Source organism: Balaenoptera borealis (assembly GCF_965194805.1).
Source record: "Balaenoptera borealis genome assembly, chromosome: 15".
Taxonomy (NCBI): domain Eukaryota; kingdom Metazoa; phylum Chordata; class Mammalia; order Artiodactyla; family Balaenopteridae; genus Balaenoptera; species Balaenoptera borealis.
Genome location: NC_138871.1, coordinates 73,915,442 through 73,931,800, shown reverse-complemented (window position 1 = coordinate 73,931,800; position 16,359 = coordinate 73,915,442). Strand labels below are relative to the sequence as shown.

Below are 16,359 nucleotides of genomic sequence, written 5' to 3'. Positions count from 1 at the left end.
CATTGGGGGTAGGGACGGGGACATGAGATTGACATCTAGGGACTGAGCATGTGACAGTGGGAAGGGCGAGACTGGGTTCTCAGTCCTGCACAAAGTTACAAATAAAACTTATTTACTTTCAACTCAACAACAAACAAACAAACAGCTTGATGTGAAAAATGGGCAAAGGACTTGAACAGACATTTCTCCAAAGAAGATATACCAATCACCGACAAGCACATGAAAAGATGCTCAACACCACTAATCATTAGGAAAATGCAAATCAAAACCATGATGAGACATCATTTCACGCCCATTAGGGTGACTATTATTTTTAAAAAATAGAAAATAAAAAGTGTTGGTGAGGATGTGGAGAAAGTGGAACCCTTATGTGCTGCTCATAGCAATATAAAATGGTGTGATCACTAAGGAAAACAGTATAGAGATTCCTCAAAAAATTAAATATACAATTATCATACAGTCCTGTAATTCTGCTTCTGGGTATATACCCAAAAGAAGTGAAAGCAAGGACTCAAATAGATATTTACACACCCATGTTCATAGCAGCATTATTCACAATAGCCAAAAGGTGGAAGCAACCCAGTGTTCATCAATGGGTGAATGGGTATGTAAAATGTGATATAGTCATACAATGGAATATTACTCAGCCTTACAAAGAGGAAGGAAATTCTGACACATGCTACAACATGGATGAACCTTGAAAGCATTATGCCAAGTGAAATCAACCAGTCATAAAAAGACAAATATTGTATGATTCCACATCTGTGAGGCACCTAGAGTTGTCAAATTCATAGAGACAGAACATAGAATGGTGGTTGCCAAGGGCTGGGGGAGAGGGGAATTAAAACTGTACCCACTAAACAACCCAGTGTTGTTTAGTAGGTGCAGTTTTAATTTGGGAAGATGAAAAAGTTCTGGAAATGGATGGTGGTAATGTTTGCACAACAGTGTGACTATATTTAATGCTGCTGAACTGTACACTTAACTGGTTAAGATGGTAAAATTTACGTTATGTATTTTTAACCACAATAAAAATAAAAAAAAAGACTTCTAAACATATTCCAAACTGGCTCTCCTAATAAATTCTTTAAACAATTTGCTTGGAGGAAAAAAGGCATTTACTTCAACAGTTCATCAATTTGAGCACCTGCTGTGTACCTTGTCCTTCGCTGGGCATTGTATATATGTATGTGTTTTATTTGCGGTATAATAGTTGAAGCAATACAATAAAATCTACAGATCTAAAGTGTTCAGTTCACTTAGTTTCGATAACTGTATATACCTGTGTAGCCACCATCCAAAACAAGATGTAAAACGTTTTCGTCACCCCAGAAAGTTCACACATGCCCCCTCCAAGCAATTCCCCTTCTTCTCCTGACCATTTTCTGATGTCTGTCATCAGAGATGAGCTTTGCCTGCTGTGTGACTTTGTATGAACTGAAGCATGTGGTGTGTACTCTGGTGCCCTCTGGCTTCACTCAGCCTACCCCGGGCACCACTTATCCATCTTGACACTTACCCCAGTGGTTCGTTCTTTTATTGCTAAATAGTGTTCCGTGGTGTGTACCGGAGTTGGTGTGTCCGTTGAGTGTTGCAGTGTTTGGGGAGAGTTGGCAGCGAGTGAGGATGTTAGCTGGCCAACTGGGAGTGTCCCCACAGATTGGGGTTGTCATACAAGCTCTCCGTGCAGGGGGGTTTCCTACGAGACTGGCAGCTTACCCGGAGTTGAACAGTCTCCAGGTCCTGGCATTTGGGTGATTTACACTAAAAGTATGGCACCCGCTGGACCAGATGCTCGTGTTGCTACTGGACAGATTTCTCCCTTGAAGGCGCATCACACAGGAAGCTGAGTCTCTTATCGGGAGGCTGCTTGGTGACTCTGCCCTGGGGACAGGGAGTCGGTGGACGGTCTTAAAGGTCAGTGTCCTTGAGCAGTGACTGCACCTCCCCAGCTCAGGCGGCCACCTGCAGAACTGACTCGATACCGGGGGGTAGGGGCTAGGGTGACCGCTCCCCAGCTCGGCCCCTTCCGCTCTGGTTTGCAGCCTCAGAGCTGGTTGGCACGTTCTTTCTGCAGCCTAGTGAATGCCTTTAGTCTGAGACTGTAGCACAAGAGCTATTCTTGCAAGAGCTGTCCTTACAGTGACCTTGCCCTCTCGTTGTGACCCATTCTCCAGTGAGTCTGCAGTCTGACTCTGAGATCAGTGTCCCCCACTTCCACATTTCTGGGCAGCATCTCAGCTCCTGAAATAGCCGTGAGGCCTTGTGCTCACGAGCCGTGGCCTTTGCTGACAGGGAGGTCAGGCCTCAGCACCCTCGCAGGGCCACCTAGAAATGGCGAAATCCTAGGCAAGTTACCTCATCTCTTGGAACGTAGCCACCTCATATAATGACACTAATAATAGCTTTGCTGCCCTATGTACTGCCCGTAACAGGACTGTAAGGTGGGGGGCGAGGTAATTCTTGACTTCCAGGAATGCACACAAAGTACATCTGCATGAAAGCTGAGTTCACTTGTCTCCCCTGTGTCCACTTGTCTCCCATGTGTCCACATTCCTGGGCCATGCCTCATTGCGTGACTTGAGAGTGCTGGGTGTTTACTGGAACTGTTGCCTCCAGTAGAGAGCTGTGGGAACACGGGCCGATGAGGGTGTGGTAGTCGCTGGGAAGTCCCCTGGAGCAGGGCAGTTGGAGGACCTCCCAGGGCAGGTGTGCTGGCGATGGTCGCCCTCCCCCCATTCGGGTGCCTCCCTCTGAACACCCCGGACCCCCGTCCCCAGTCCACCAGCTCACAAGCTCAATACAGCTAACAAATTTACTCTCCCCTGTGAGGGGTAAGCTGGGAAGGCCAGCTTGGGTTTGCACTGTGATTTCTAAAGGATGCATTGCTCTGAATTCACCTCTGAGAAGTGTTGGTGGCGCAGCTGGGAGTCGTGTGAGCCCCACGACCGTGTGGTCGGCTCCCTGGCCAGAGCCCATGGTGCTGATGGTCCTGGGACAGGGGAATGGGGCATGGAGCCCATCTCAGCAAGCCAGGGCCTGATGAGTCGTGCCCGCCCACCCGTGGGCACAGGGAACCGAGCCCCTGACGTGGCTGGAGAGGAGGAAGGTGCGCTGGGGACAGAGGGACTGTCAGCTGGCTGAGGAGCCACTCTGGCCGGGCTGAGGCCACCCTTGGCTCCCCCCTCCCCTCTTCCATCTCTAGAAGGCTTGTCCGTCTCTCTGCCCAGCTCAGATCCTGCCCGTCCTTCATGGCTTCCTCTGGGATGAGCCCGTGACCCAGGTTCTCCAGGTAAACGCTTCTTAGGGGTCCCCAGCTGACCGTGTGCTCCTGGAGGGTTGATCGCCTCACCTTGCGTTTATATTCCTTTGTTGATTTTCCTCTAAGAGCCTAGGCCAGTGCTGGGCACATGTCACAGTTTGAACAAGTGAGCCCCAGAGCAGGGAAATGCCATCTAAGACGTGCCAGTGAGAGGCAGAGCTAGGGCTGGAACCCCAAATCCTAGAACATGGAAACAGCATCCCGAGTGTGCGAGGAGGGGTGGGAGCGGCGGGTCTGGCTGAGGGATCCTCTCCTGTGAATCCTGTGCTGTTTCAAGCCGTGCTGGGTGAAAGAGTGCAAACCCCGGGGAATTTTCTCTCTCTGCCTTGGTTATTGTCACATGCAAGCAGGGATGATTTCCTAAAATGTGTGACTAGATAAGGGATCCCTTCACCAGGATGTGAAATGACTGTGCATTCAAATCTGAGCCACAAAAGATGATCTTTGCTCCATTTTTCCTGCGCACCACACACGAATCTTCCCAGGACACTAACCCGTGTGCTCATCTGGAGGCCTCGGGGCTTGGGGTCACTGGTGAAAGCGCAGCCTGGATTGGCTCCCCACGTGTTGCCCGTGCGCACCACCCCCCTCCACTGTCTTCTCCCCCGACCCGGGTTTGTGTCTCCCCTGTGCCCAGTGATGCACTGACACAGCCTGGTTTGTCTCAGGGGAAAATCTGTCCTCAGAGTACGTGTTTGGGTACTGGGGTGGGGTTGGCAAAGAGGTGGCATGAAGAGCATTCCTTGCCTTTCTCCTGATCAGGAGACTACAAGGAAAAATACAAAACACTTCTTTGGGCATTGAGAACAAAATTTTTAGAGTGACTTTATCATGAGTTTGTTTATCATGAGAATCGTTTTTTAAAAGGAAACTTGGTTAATGAAAAGAAATCGGGGACATATTATATATATACTATGACGTCAAGTATGTAAAAAAAAAAAAAAAAGAGCATAGAACGAAAGACTGAAAATGTGCCGTAATGTTAACAGTAGTCATTATTCTACTTTTAAAATTCTACTTAAAATTTTTCTATTTAAAAAATAGGTTTTTTAAAAAACAATCAGCATATTTTTCATAATGGAAAGGAATAAAAACATTTAACAGGGGAAAGAAATTTAACTATACTAATAAGGTTAATTTTCGCCACCTGCCACCTTCATAGTGAGCATGGTGTTTGTGTACACGCCCACACAAATACTGATGAAAACACGACAAGGACAGGCCACGACGTGGAAGAGATTTTTAAACAACCAGTTTTTTAAAGGGAGGAAGGAACAAAATAATTTCATATAATCCCATATATAATATTCTTCACAGTGAATCTCAGACTCACCTTAAATGAACAATTCTCTCAGGGTTCTGTTCCATCCTGGGGCTCCAGCAGGATCCAAGATTGGGGGGCTCTCTTCCTAGAGACAACCAAGCTAAAGCAGATGCCAAACCTGAAAAGCCTGCCTTGCTGCATGCTAGCTGAGTGCCAGCCTTCTCAAATAACTGTGCCCCCAAGTGGTCACTTGTCCCTGTAAATTACATCCAGCAAAAAGGTTGCAATTAACCAGATCCTGAGCCACAGGGTTTATAATTTAATAATAATGATGATGTCAGTTATATAGGACAAAAAGGAGTGAGAAAGGAAAGAAGAAACCCAAAATGTGTGTGTGTGTGTGTGTGTGTGTGTGTGTAAGTGTAGAGCAAAAGACAGGGAAGGATTTTCTGAATGTTTACCTACCCCATACCCCTCCAGAAAGGTGTGTGTGTGTGTGTGTGTGTGTGCGTGTGTGTGTGCGTGCGCATGCATGTGTTTCCACTGGCAGAGGATCCTGGCCAGAGGGGTGAGGGCGACTGTGAACAGAACCCTCCAAGAATTCCGGAGACTCTGCCCCTTTCTCAGGATGCGCCTCCATGCCTTTGACGGCCTGCTTCTCTGCAGCAATAGTTCCATGATCGTCTCCTTGGCAGTCTGCCAGAGGCTCTAAGTGTACCAAGAATTGTGTTTTAATAGAAGGCTTTACCTCTGATACAGATTTAAAATGAGGAAGAAACTTTCTTTTCCTCAGCCAGAGCGAAATGCATTTTGCTGCTTGTGAAATGCTGGTGATTACAAGCTACTCTTACATAATTTTATTATTTTCAATTGCTGCCTGTCAATCTCAGGTGATGGTTTCCTGGGAGCAGAAAGGAGGCAGATTCTGGGCGATGATAAAAAAAAAAAAAAAAGCCACCCAGTCATTAGCAGATCATACAGAAGTTTAGAAAGGAGAATAATTATCTTTGTGACGATGCTGTTCAAGATAATCAGAACTTGCATTGCTAAGGTAGACATGCAGAAGTGAATCGAGTATTTAACGGCCTTTTAGAAAATGCATTTTCACTTTAACAAAGGGTTGATGTTTGAAATTTTTTTAAAAAATCTTTAACTCTAATGAAGGAGTTCTCTTCAATAACCACATTTTCAGAAATCTTTGGCACTGTCGAAGAGGTCCACTGTCACGCCCACAAGAGGGCATTTTCTCATCAACTACTGTAAAAAATGATTTGTTTTTAAAGAGAAGCTGAGAGGCCTTGGGGAAGGAGAGTGTTAATCAGCAACTAGAGATGGAGAGCTGCTTGCAATTGAGTTGTATGTATATTTCCACTGAATATGTCCTGCCAATGCATAAGCCAGTGCTACCAGCCAGGAATTCTGCTCAGTGTGTTTACTCTTTTTTTAATGTCTTATTCCCAGAATGACTGGGCACTAAAGGAAACCTTTACAAGAGTTTTCTCCAGATACAAGATACCACATGCTAGTATAGCTAGTACCCAGCTAGAATTAGGTCCCGAACAGGTATGTTACCCATCAATGACTTTAATACTAAATTTGATTTTCTAGTGTTTTAAGACTCCGACCAAAGTCCTCCACCCTTTCCTGCTCCAAGGTCCTTCCTTTATTTATTTAACAAATACTAATTGAGCACCTACTATGTGTGTCAACAGTGAGCCAAGCTAAGACCTTGTCTTCGTGGAACATACATTCTCCATAGGGAGACTTAGCATTAAAAAAGAAAACAAACAAATACTGGAATATAATCTAGATAATTATAAATGCTATGAGGGACAATAATTGGCAAAAGGAAAGGGGTAGCTATTTGAGACTGGGTAGTTAGGAATACTTCTCTGAATGGTAACAAATAATATTCTAGTTTTGTTCAATGGGTGCCAGTACTATTTAGATTACAAAGGCAATAAATTCTTTAAACTCCCTTCTTCAGAAAAGTTAGTTGCAATGTTTAGTATTTTATGGACCATGAAACATGATGAAAATGGGGGAAGCAACATGAAGTTGCCAGTTATTAGTTTGTTAAATAACATTTTTAAATTACCATCTACTCCACCCCATCATTTCAAAGAACACTGAATGTTTTAACACCAAAGGGTAGGAAGGATATAATCCCAGAATATGGAAGAGTTGAATAAACTTAGTGTTTTAGAAAATTCACTACATACTCTTGAGTTTTCTCATTTTCCATGGACTGGTCCTGCTCATGGTAATCATCTACCCTGTCCCCAGACAGGCCCAAGCTACACAAGGTACAGTAATGGCAGCTCTGTTGACATCAGTTCCACAAGCCTGCCCCGCTCACAGCCACGCCTAAGACACAAAAGCAGAAGGTGGTGGTGTGCTTCCTACCCCAGGGATTCTAGGATACTTGGTAGAGAATTCAGCACAAGAGCTATGATGCTCTTAGAGACCCATGTGACAGTTCCTGAAGCCAGGAGTCCAAACTCAACTTTAAAGACATGTTTTGAAAGGTCAGAGCAGAATGGGCTGGGCAAATCAAGGAGGGCTTCGTGGGGGAGGTGAGCCTTCAACTTGGCCTTAAAGTATAGATAGGTATGAGGAAGAGGATAATAATGGGTGGCATGTTTGTGTTTTTTCAGTTAATGTGGAACATTTTTGGTAATAAAAGTAACACCCATTGTGTAGTATTTTCGGGCAAAATGAAGTAGGTATTAACCTCTAAAACCCTATTGTCTACAGATGGCTTTTCTTAATATTTTATCATATTTTCTTCTAGTCTTCCTTGTGTTTTGCATTTTTACAATAGCTGGCGCCATGTTGCAAATGAAATTTTGCATCTTGCTTTTTTAAACTTTAGAACAGTTTCCCACGTCATTAAAAGTGATTCCTAAACATCAATTCTTAATGCCTACATGGTATTTCGTCATGCCTGCAAACTGGTTTACTCAGCCATTCCACCCAGCAGGTATACATTTTTTCTCCTATTATAACCCTCTTGTGTATCATTTTGGTTCATAATTTTGGTGTCAGACAGATCTGACAAGGCCCAGGCTAACATCAGGCTCATCACGTTATTCACCCAGGCCTCTGTCTCTCACATGTCACGTGGAAATACTAGTACCAGCATTATGGGGTGGTTGTGAGAGTTACATGAGAGAATGTTTTGGATAGAGTTCTAGAAATAGAATTACCAAGGTTTGATCTTTTAAAATTATGTAACTTTCTAATTATAAGAATAATGTTCTTTATGGAAAATTTTAGCAAAAAGAAAAACCATGCCTAATCTCATCACTAAGAGATAAAAACAGTTAACATTTCAGAATCCATTTTTTGTCACTTTGAGTAGAATTGGGATTGTACTATAATATATATCATTTTATCTCCTGCTTTTTCCGTCTTAACCTTGTATTGATTTTCCGTTGTCATTATACATTCAGAAACATCTTAAAAGGCTGCATTTCATTATATTCCATTATATTAATGTGCCATATTTTATTTAACTTCTAATTGTTGGATATTTAGATAATGATTTGCTATTATTAATAATATTGAAATCAGGTGTTGTTGAACATAAATATCTGCAGACATTTTGGATTATTTCCTTAAGATTAATTCCTGGAAGAGGTGTTACCAGATCAGAGGTAGGAACATACAGAAGACATTGACCTGTACCTCCACATCGCCTATTTACTCTTCCATAAATAGCACGTGAACACCTATTTTACCCAACGCTTACCTATTACAATTTTTAAAACTATCTCAGTCTCTTCGTGGTCTCAATTTGCACACCCTTGATTACCTGTGGGCTAAAGCATTTGTTTCTGTGTTTACTGACACTCCTGTCCTTTGCCTATTCTTCTATGTATATTCATCTTTTCTTATTGATTTGTAAGAGCTCTTTATGCATAAGAGAATATTAACCTTTTGGTGTCATGTTAGAAATATTTTTCCCAGTTTGTCATTTGTCTTTTAAATCCATTTATGGTTTCTTGATTGTATACAACCCTTCAATTTGTTTGTTGTCCTATTTGTCAGCCTTTTTCACTTTGATGTTTCCTCTCATTTTTTTATGCTTGGAAAATCCTTTCCTATCCTGGCTTTAGATATCTGTTCATTTACATTTTCTTCTACCTGTGTCATGATTTCATTTTATAGATTCAAATTTTTATCCTGTTCTAAGTTATCTCGTTTTGTTGTAAGATGTAAGGTAGGAATTTAACTTTTTTCTTAATGGTTATATAATCCTTCCAGTTCTGTTTATTGAATGATCTTTCTTTTCTCCCAGTTTGAAATGCTACTTCTCTTAAACACTCAATCCTTATTTTAGCTCGAGCATGTTTCCAGGTTCTTTATTCTGTTCCATTCTCTCTCTGACCTAGTGCTATACCACACTGTTATAATTACAGATGCTTTTATATTGTGTTTTAAAATCTGGTGTACAAATCAACTACATTATTATTATTTTCCAAAATATTTTTAGCTACTATCTCCAACACATCTAATAGCCCAGGTGAACTTTAGGATCATTTTTAACATGCTAAAAAATCTCTGTTGACTTTTTTTTACATGATATCATATGAATTAGATGATGTCTATAAATTGATTTATAAAGAATTGACATCCTGACTACAATATTGAGTCTGCTCATTCAAAAACATGCTATTCCATTTACTCTCTCGTATTCTGTTTATTTAAGTTTACTTTCATATCTCTCTGTAAATATTTGTGGTGTTTTTCATATTAGCTCTGCACTGTTCTTAGAAATTTCATTCTTAGATGCTACATACAGATAGAGTGAGATCTTTCTGTATTTTTCTGAGTTATTACTGAGAAGGCCATTAATTTTTATGTATTTATTTTGTACCTTGCCAGGTTATTGAGCTTTTTAATGGACTTTTGTAAGGCTTTCCAAACATGCTGATCATTTTACCAAAAGATTGTATCTACAACCAATAGTATCTGGAAGAGCTTATATTATCATATTTAAGAATCTATATTAATTTGGAGGAAAATGGCATCTCATTGTGTCCTATCTACCATTTCTATGAAATTTCTTTTTGACGCTAAGCCTGAGTCCATAATAGAATTTATTTGGTGCGTACCGTCTCAGCATGCAATGCTTGTAGGCCTCTCCTGAAGGATGGGCAGCTATAGTGACTCATGTGCTGAAGGGCTCAATTGTTCAGCTAGGAGTCTGGGGTTCACAGCCCTGCCTTGTGGAGGGGATGGGAGGGACCTGTCATAAAGAACATTGCAGGAGTTAGCCTTGGGCCTATGTCTCAGACCAACTGGGTAGAGTCTGCTGTTACTGATGTTAGGTTTAATTTCACCTAGATGTACACTCACAGCCAGACAAACCGGAGCGTAAAGAAACAGTCAGACACTACTTGTCGCATTGTTGAGCCCTGAAGGACACTCAAGATCTCCATTCACAGCACACAGACAGCCCCTCCAAGTGAGCAAAAAAAAGAGGTATGGCCAGAGATGTAACTGTAGTGTCTAGGCACTTGATTCTCAGCAGGTCTGCAGAACTCTCATTACATTGTTGTCTTCTCCAAATTAAGGCTTTCTGTCGGTTGTGGGGAAGGAAAAGGTTTCTCCTCCCCGGCTTCTCCCTAGCATATGGCTGGGGGTGTGGGCGGAATCTCCCCACATCCCCGCACAGACAGCTTGTGAATGTACCGATGGTGTGCACTTCCTCCATTGGACAACTCTTCTTTTACTCTTTGATTTTTATGCCAGTTCGAGAAGGTTGTTTTTCTCCCACTTGAAAATCTCCCTCTGAAGGAAGATGTTGCCATCCCCAATCCTCTATGTTGTAACTATCTCCTATGAAGCCAGACTGTAAAGCAATGCGTCTTCCCTCAGTAAAACCCAAACCCATTATTCGTGCTTCAGCAAATATCTGAGTGCCTTCTGTGTGCCAGCCTTCGTGCTTGGCGTTGGAACTCAGTGGTGAGCAGAAACATACCTGAGTCTTTCCCTCAAAGAGCTTCTACTCTAGTGGGGGAGACAGACATTTACCAGGGAGTTCAGACAGAAGGCATACTGGGCTGTTGCCGGGAGCCTCACTGCATGCTGGGTTCAGGGAGCCGGTGATGACTGAGCTGAGATTTAAAGGAATGCTCGACCTCAGGATTTAAAGGGCGGTCGAGCTGGGGGAGGGGATGGCGCATTGCAGGCGGAGGAGACAGAGGGACTGTAGCCAGTAGAGGAGAGAGTATGACACTTTTCAGGAAGAGGGAAAGCCAGAGAGGCTGGAGCTGAGAAAGCAAGAGCAAGTATGGTCCAGGAAGAACCCAGAGAATTAGGTAGGGAGAGAGCAGGCTGGATCTTGTTGGCCGTATATGGGATCTTTGTCTTTATTGCAAGAATACTGCCTGACTTCGATGGTTCTTAAGCAAGGGAATGGCATTTTTTAAATAAATATTTGTCTATTATTTATTTATTTATTTATATCTCTGCATTTATTGGGTGTTTCCTTATGCCAGGCACTGTGGTAAACACTTTACAGCCTATCTTTCTTTTGACATATCTTTAAGAGGTGGGAACTATTATTTGTTTGTTTGTTTTTGGCTGCACCATGCAGCATGTGGGATCTTAGTTCCCCAACCAGGGATCAAACACACACCCCCTGCATTGGAAACACGGAGTCTTAACCACTGGACCACCAGGGAAGTCCCGGGAATGGCATTTTTTAAACGATGGCCCTGGCTGCCATGCGGGAACCTGCTGAAGAGTGCTGAGGAAGAATATGGGGTTCGGTTAGGGGATGGTTGCCAGAGTCCAGGTGAGAACTGATGGCAGCGGCTGGGGCTTAGGTGATGGTGCAGGTGGACAGAGGTAAATGAGTCTGAGACACCTAAAAGGTGGAGGTGGGAGGCCTCGGTGGTGGGTGGAATGTGCGGAAATAAAGGAGAGGGTTGTCTCAAGGGTGACACCAAAATTTCTGGTCTGAGGAACAGATGGATGGTGGTCGTATTAATGGTATTGGGAACACTGGGAGGGGGTCAGGTGTGTTGGAGAAGATTGAGGTTTTTTTAGGGCCAGGTGTGAGGCCTCGTGAGACATGGCAGTGGTAGCAGTTAAACATGTGGGTCTGGCTCTTGCTCAGAGGAGAGATGGGGGCCAGAGACATACATTTGGAGGCACCATGCAAATTAGATTCAGGAAGAAGAATCTTAGACCTCAGGGACAAGCCAGCCAGCCAGACCTAGTCCGCTTGGGGCCCCCTGCTACTACCATGTGCTGGCTTCCAGAGACGGTGCTTTCCCAGTTATGGAGGAGATTTCCTGTGTGTCCTCCACCATGTGCCTGAGTCAACACTGGATTTAATAAAAAGGGCATAAACACAGAGAAACCGCACATCTCGGCAATCTGTAAACTTACTTGCCTTCCAGGCTCATAGGTCCCGCCCTTCAGGGTGAGTCTCTGAGTAACAAGATAGAACCAGGGTCTCTCCTGCCCCCTCCCTTTTTTGTCCTGAGCCTTCCTTTCCTCCCCGAAGTCCCTTGTTTCTGAATGATGAGCCTTAAAATACCTTGCCCGATCATTTTGTTACATGAGCCAAGAAGAACATTGTCTGTTTCAATTTAAGATCACTTATGCAATCATACGTTCAATAAATATTTATGAAACACCTACTACAGGCATCATCAGAGATACTGTGGGTTCAATTCAGACCATCGCAATAAAGAGAAACTGCAATAAAGCGAATCAACACAAATTCTTTGGTTTTCCAGTGTGTGTAAGAGCTATGTCACACTATACTGTAGTCTATTAAGTGTGCAATAGTATTATGTCTAAAAAAAAATGTACATACCTTCATTACAAAATACTTGATTGTTAAAAAATGCCAAAACAATTATAATAGTAACATCAAAGATCACTGATCACAGATCACCATAACAAATATAATAAGGAAAAACTTTGAAATATTGCAAGAATTACCAAAATGTGACAAAGAGACTGGAAGTAAGCAAACAATGTTGGGAAAATGATGCTGATAGACTTGCTGGACTCAGGGTTGACACACCTTCAATTTGTTAAAAACAAAAAAACAAACAAACGCAATATCTGTGAAGCACGGTAAAGCAAAACACAATAAAACGGGGTATGCCTGTGTGTGCCAGACACTGTAGCATGAATAAAAATGGTGATGAGAAATAGTCATACCCCTCCCAGGGAACTTTTAGTCTAGGGGAGGAGACAAAAGACAGAAGAGATGGGTTATCATGTTGATGTGACAAATGCTAAAATAGAAGGATGTCCCCAATCTCATATGAGGCCAAGAGAGGGCCGAGCCTATTCCCTGGAGCCAGGAAAGGGCTGGGGTGAGTGTGACATGTATCCAAGGGCAGGGGTGGGGCAGTGAGGGCATTTGGGGTCAGAGGAGGTATTTGGGAAATGTGAAATGGTTTCCATGAGTGGAATATAGCATATGTGTGTTGGAAAGGTGTGCGTGTGATTGGGGTGGACGGGCCCAGGGAATAGGGGTAGATCCAGGGAGATGGGGAGGGGGGTGATGACTAAGCTGCCCAGGTGAGCAGCATTCAGGTAACGCAGGCCCTGGAGAAGAGAGTGGCAGTTCGGCCGGATTTCCTTTCGTTGTGTGCGCCAGAAGAGTTTTCTCAGCCTTATCCGTTCCTGCTGTCAGGAGATGAGACAAAAATATCCTTCTTCTCGCGCTGGGAAATGAAAGGCTGCACTGGAGTCTTAACAGGTACTGCTGGTGCTGCCTCCTCTACTTCCCAGACGAAAATGGCAGCTCCCAAGATCCCCACCATTGAGTGGTTTGTTCTGAGGCTCTTCTTGGGCTTTTTTTTTGGCAGAATTAAGACAGGTAAGTTCCTATCTGAGTCACTTAGGCCCTGTGCTTGGGCCCAATCTAATAACTAATAACCTTCCAGAGGCACCAAAATTTAAGTCAGGGATGTTTTCTGACTCACGTTCTCACTGGAATGACCTTTAGTTCCCTTTAGGCGTGTCTTACTTCCAGGCTCCTTAGGAAATGTCAGAGGGCTCTGACCTAAGGCAGCTCGGGCTGGGCTTCCTCCAGCACCTCTAAACAGATCCAGGGATCGGGGTGCAGTGGGGTCATGGAGTAGCCAGCTCACACATGGAGCTGCTCAGAGTTTGTCAGCAGTTGAGGAATTTCACAGAAGGGATAGAAACAAATCCCTGCCATTGCTCTGGCTTAGGTCCCAAGCAGTGTTGATGATTCCTGGACCAGGCTCTCATCTGCCCTTTACTAAACACCCAGCCCAGTTGGCTGTCAGCACCAGGGGGCAGAGGAAGGTGAGGAGTCAAGAAGCTCTTTGGAGATAAGGCAGATGGGGTCAGCATCACAGGCCGTGGACTGCAGAGCTCAAAGTTTGACCAGCATATAGAAATGCAGCTGCGTGCACTGAATCTGAATTGCCCTCCGAGGCTGGGGAGAGGCTGTAGGACCTGAAGACCATCGTCTTGAGGGAAAGAGGGCCTGCAGCCCCTAGAGCTGGGGACAACACTGTGAGAATGAGAGGAAGTGGAGATGATTGTGGACTAGACGTATTTCTGAAGCTCTTTTGAGCAGCTGGGACTGAATGAAAGGATTTCACAGCTTCTTTCAGAAGATAATCATCCCGCACTTGGTAGAGGGAGAAGGTGGTGGGTACCAGGCTCGGGCCACTGCATGAGCACCTGCCCAGGTCTCTTCTGCTCAGGAGTCAAAAGCAATGCTGCAGAACTCTTCTACCAGGTCTTTGAGGCTGTCTGAGGTCCACATGACGCTCCAAGGATGACTTGTCTCCTCCTCAAGAAACTCGGAGCTCGAGTGCCCTTTCACAAATGGGAAAATGGGCAGGTATTGGGCCTGTCGGGGGAGATGGCTGGTTCGGGCTGGCCCAGACATCCTTCTCCCTCTACCTCTGACTGTTTGACTGTTTCCAAGTCACCTTTAATGCTGTAAACCACTGCTTGTCACTTTGCCAAATTCCTTTGCTCTTACTTAAGCGTGATTCATGCACTGGATGTCTTTGACATTTGAAGATTACTTGGTTCTTTGGGCAGTTTTCTTGTTTGCCTTCAAAAAAATGCCTGCAGTTCTCTATTTCATTTGGGGAAAGATGAGACCTAGGATGCAGGTAATGAAGTGGCTGAACTGCCAGGTGTTGGGTCTGGTGAACTTGGAGGGTGTGGCTGAGTTATAGGGCTTTTGCTCCTAAACAGATCAAGGCAACTCCTCAACCCTGTGTTAGGGATCATTTGTGAGTAGAAATTATTCATCTGCAGAATCACGTTCCCCCTGAGTTGGCCATAGAGGCCGTCTCCATGCAGAAGCCAACCATGGGACCAGCCCGTGGCCAGGGAAGGCACTTGGGTGGCACCTAGCCTACTGCTTCTGTCCTAGCAATGCCCACATGCTGTGTGATCTTTTCCTCTGTGGCCAAGGGCCGATCACTCCAGGCCCATGGACCGATCACTCCAGGCCCATGGACATGGTTGTTGCAATATTGTCTTTCCACTCCACTGAGCCAGGACTGCCATTACTGGGGAGAGATTGCTAATTGGATTTCATGTAATTACCCACTCACTTATTAAGATCCACCTCCCTCCCCCCCAAAATAAACCACCCCCTTTCCAATGCCAAAACTGAGTTTATACCACTGCAGGAGGCAGAATTCAGAATAACCTGGTCCCCACCTTGAAGGAAACCATCGACCTACCAGGGAGAGACACAGATTCATGGTCATGTACAACTGCTCGTCCTTAGAAGCTTGCTAATTTTCCCGTTAGCTCCCTATTTAAATTGTCCATTGCTCTCCACCGAAATCCAGTGCTCTGAACTTGGCATTCAAGGCCTTGGGTCTGTCCTAGCTACCATCCCTCCCTTTGCATGGTTTCCCACCCTTCCTCATGCATTCCAGGTGAGGAGTGGGTGCCCTGCTGTGGGGTGAGATGGCATCGGCCAAAGAGATGAGGAGCCAAGGCTGTAAACAGCCAGGTGATTTCACTTTTCGAGTGATCTGAAAAGAGGCCACTGCTCTCATAGATGCCTGCGAACCCCACCTCTGAGCTCCTCAGCCCTCCCAGCTGTGGTGTTCCTCAGATGGAGTCCACTCCATTAAAGCACCGGAAAACAGGGCTCTTGAAGACAGGGTAAAGGATTAGGGATAATTTCATTTCAGAAGAAAGAGGCTGAGGAGGGACTTAATTGTCTTTGAAGGATGCTGTTCTCCATCTCACCGAGAGAGAGAAGACAAAGTGGATCTCAAAGGCGTGAGCAAAGTTGCTGCTGAGCTCCCCGCCTGGAGGGTGCAGGCAGACTGGGCCGGAGGGTGGGCGGCTCTGGAGGGGACGCTGTGGGAGAAAGCAATATCCCAGCCCTCTCTGTGAAAGAAAATTTTAAAAAGCAAGAAATTAACAGAAACGATAAGACTGTAAGACGGTGGGAGGAGTAGAGATCTCCAAGGGCCGGGAAGCTGGGCTGCAGGAGGGCTGGAAAGACGAGCAGAACTTTTAAAAGCAGAAAACAAGGGGCAGGAGTGGATAGCAATATGAATAGAGATGAGAAGTGGGGATATACTGACTGTATCCTGCAGGCTGGGCAGAAACCATCTCAGCTAAAGCATCTCTGGAGGGAAAGCAGGAGGTAGGGAGATGGGGCTGGAGAGATCAGTTTTAACCTTTACCTGTGGGCAGTGGGGACACGCTGGTGATGCTTCAGCAAGGGAGTGACCATTATGGGGCTCCTGGTTCTTGTGTATAACCCCTT

General features: G+C 44.7%; 1 protein-coding gene across 2 annotated transcripts in view; it reads left to right on the top strand.

Moving 5' to 3' along the window:
- KLHL29 (kelch like family member 29) overlaps window positions 1-16,359 on the top strand; it is a 311,889-nt gene that overhangs the window by 10,883 nt on the left and 284,647 nt on the right. The gene's annotated exons all lie outside the window — the stretch shown is intronic.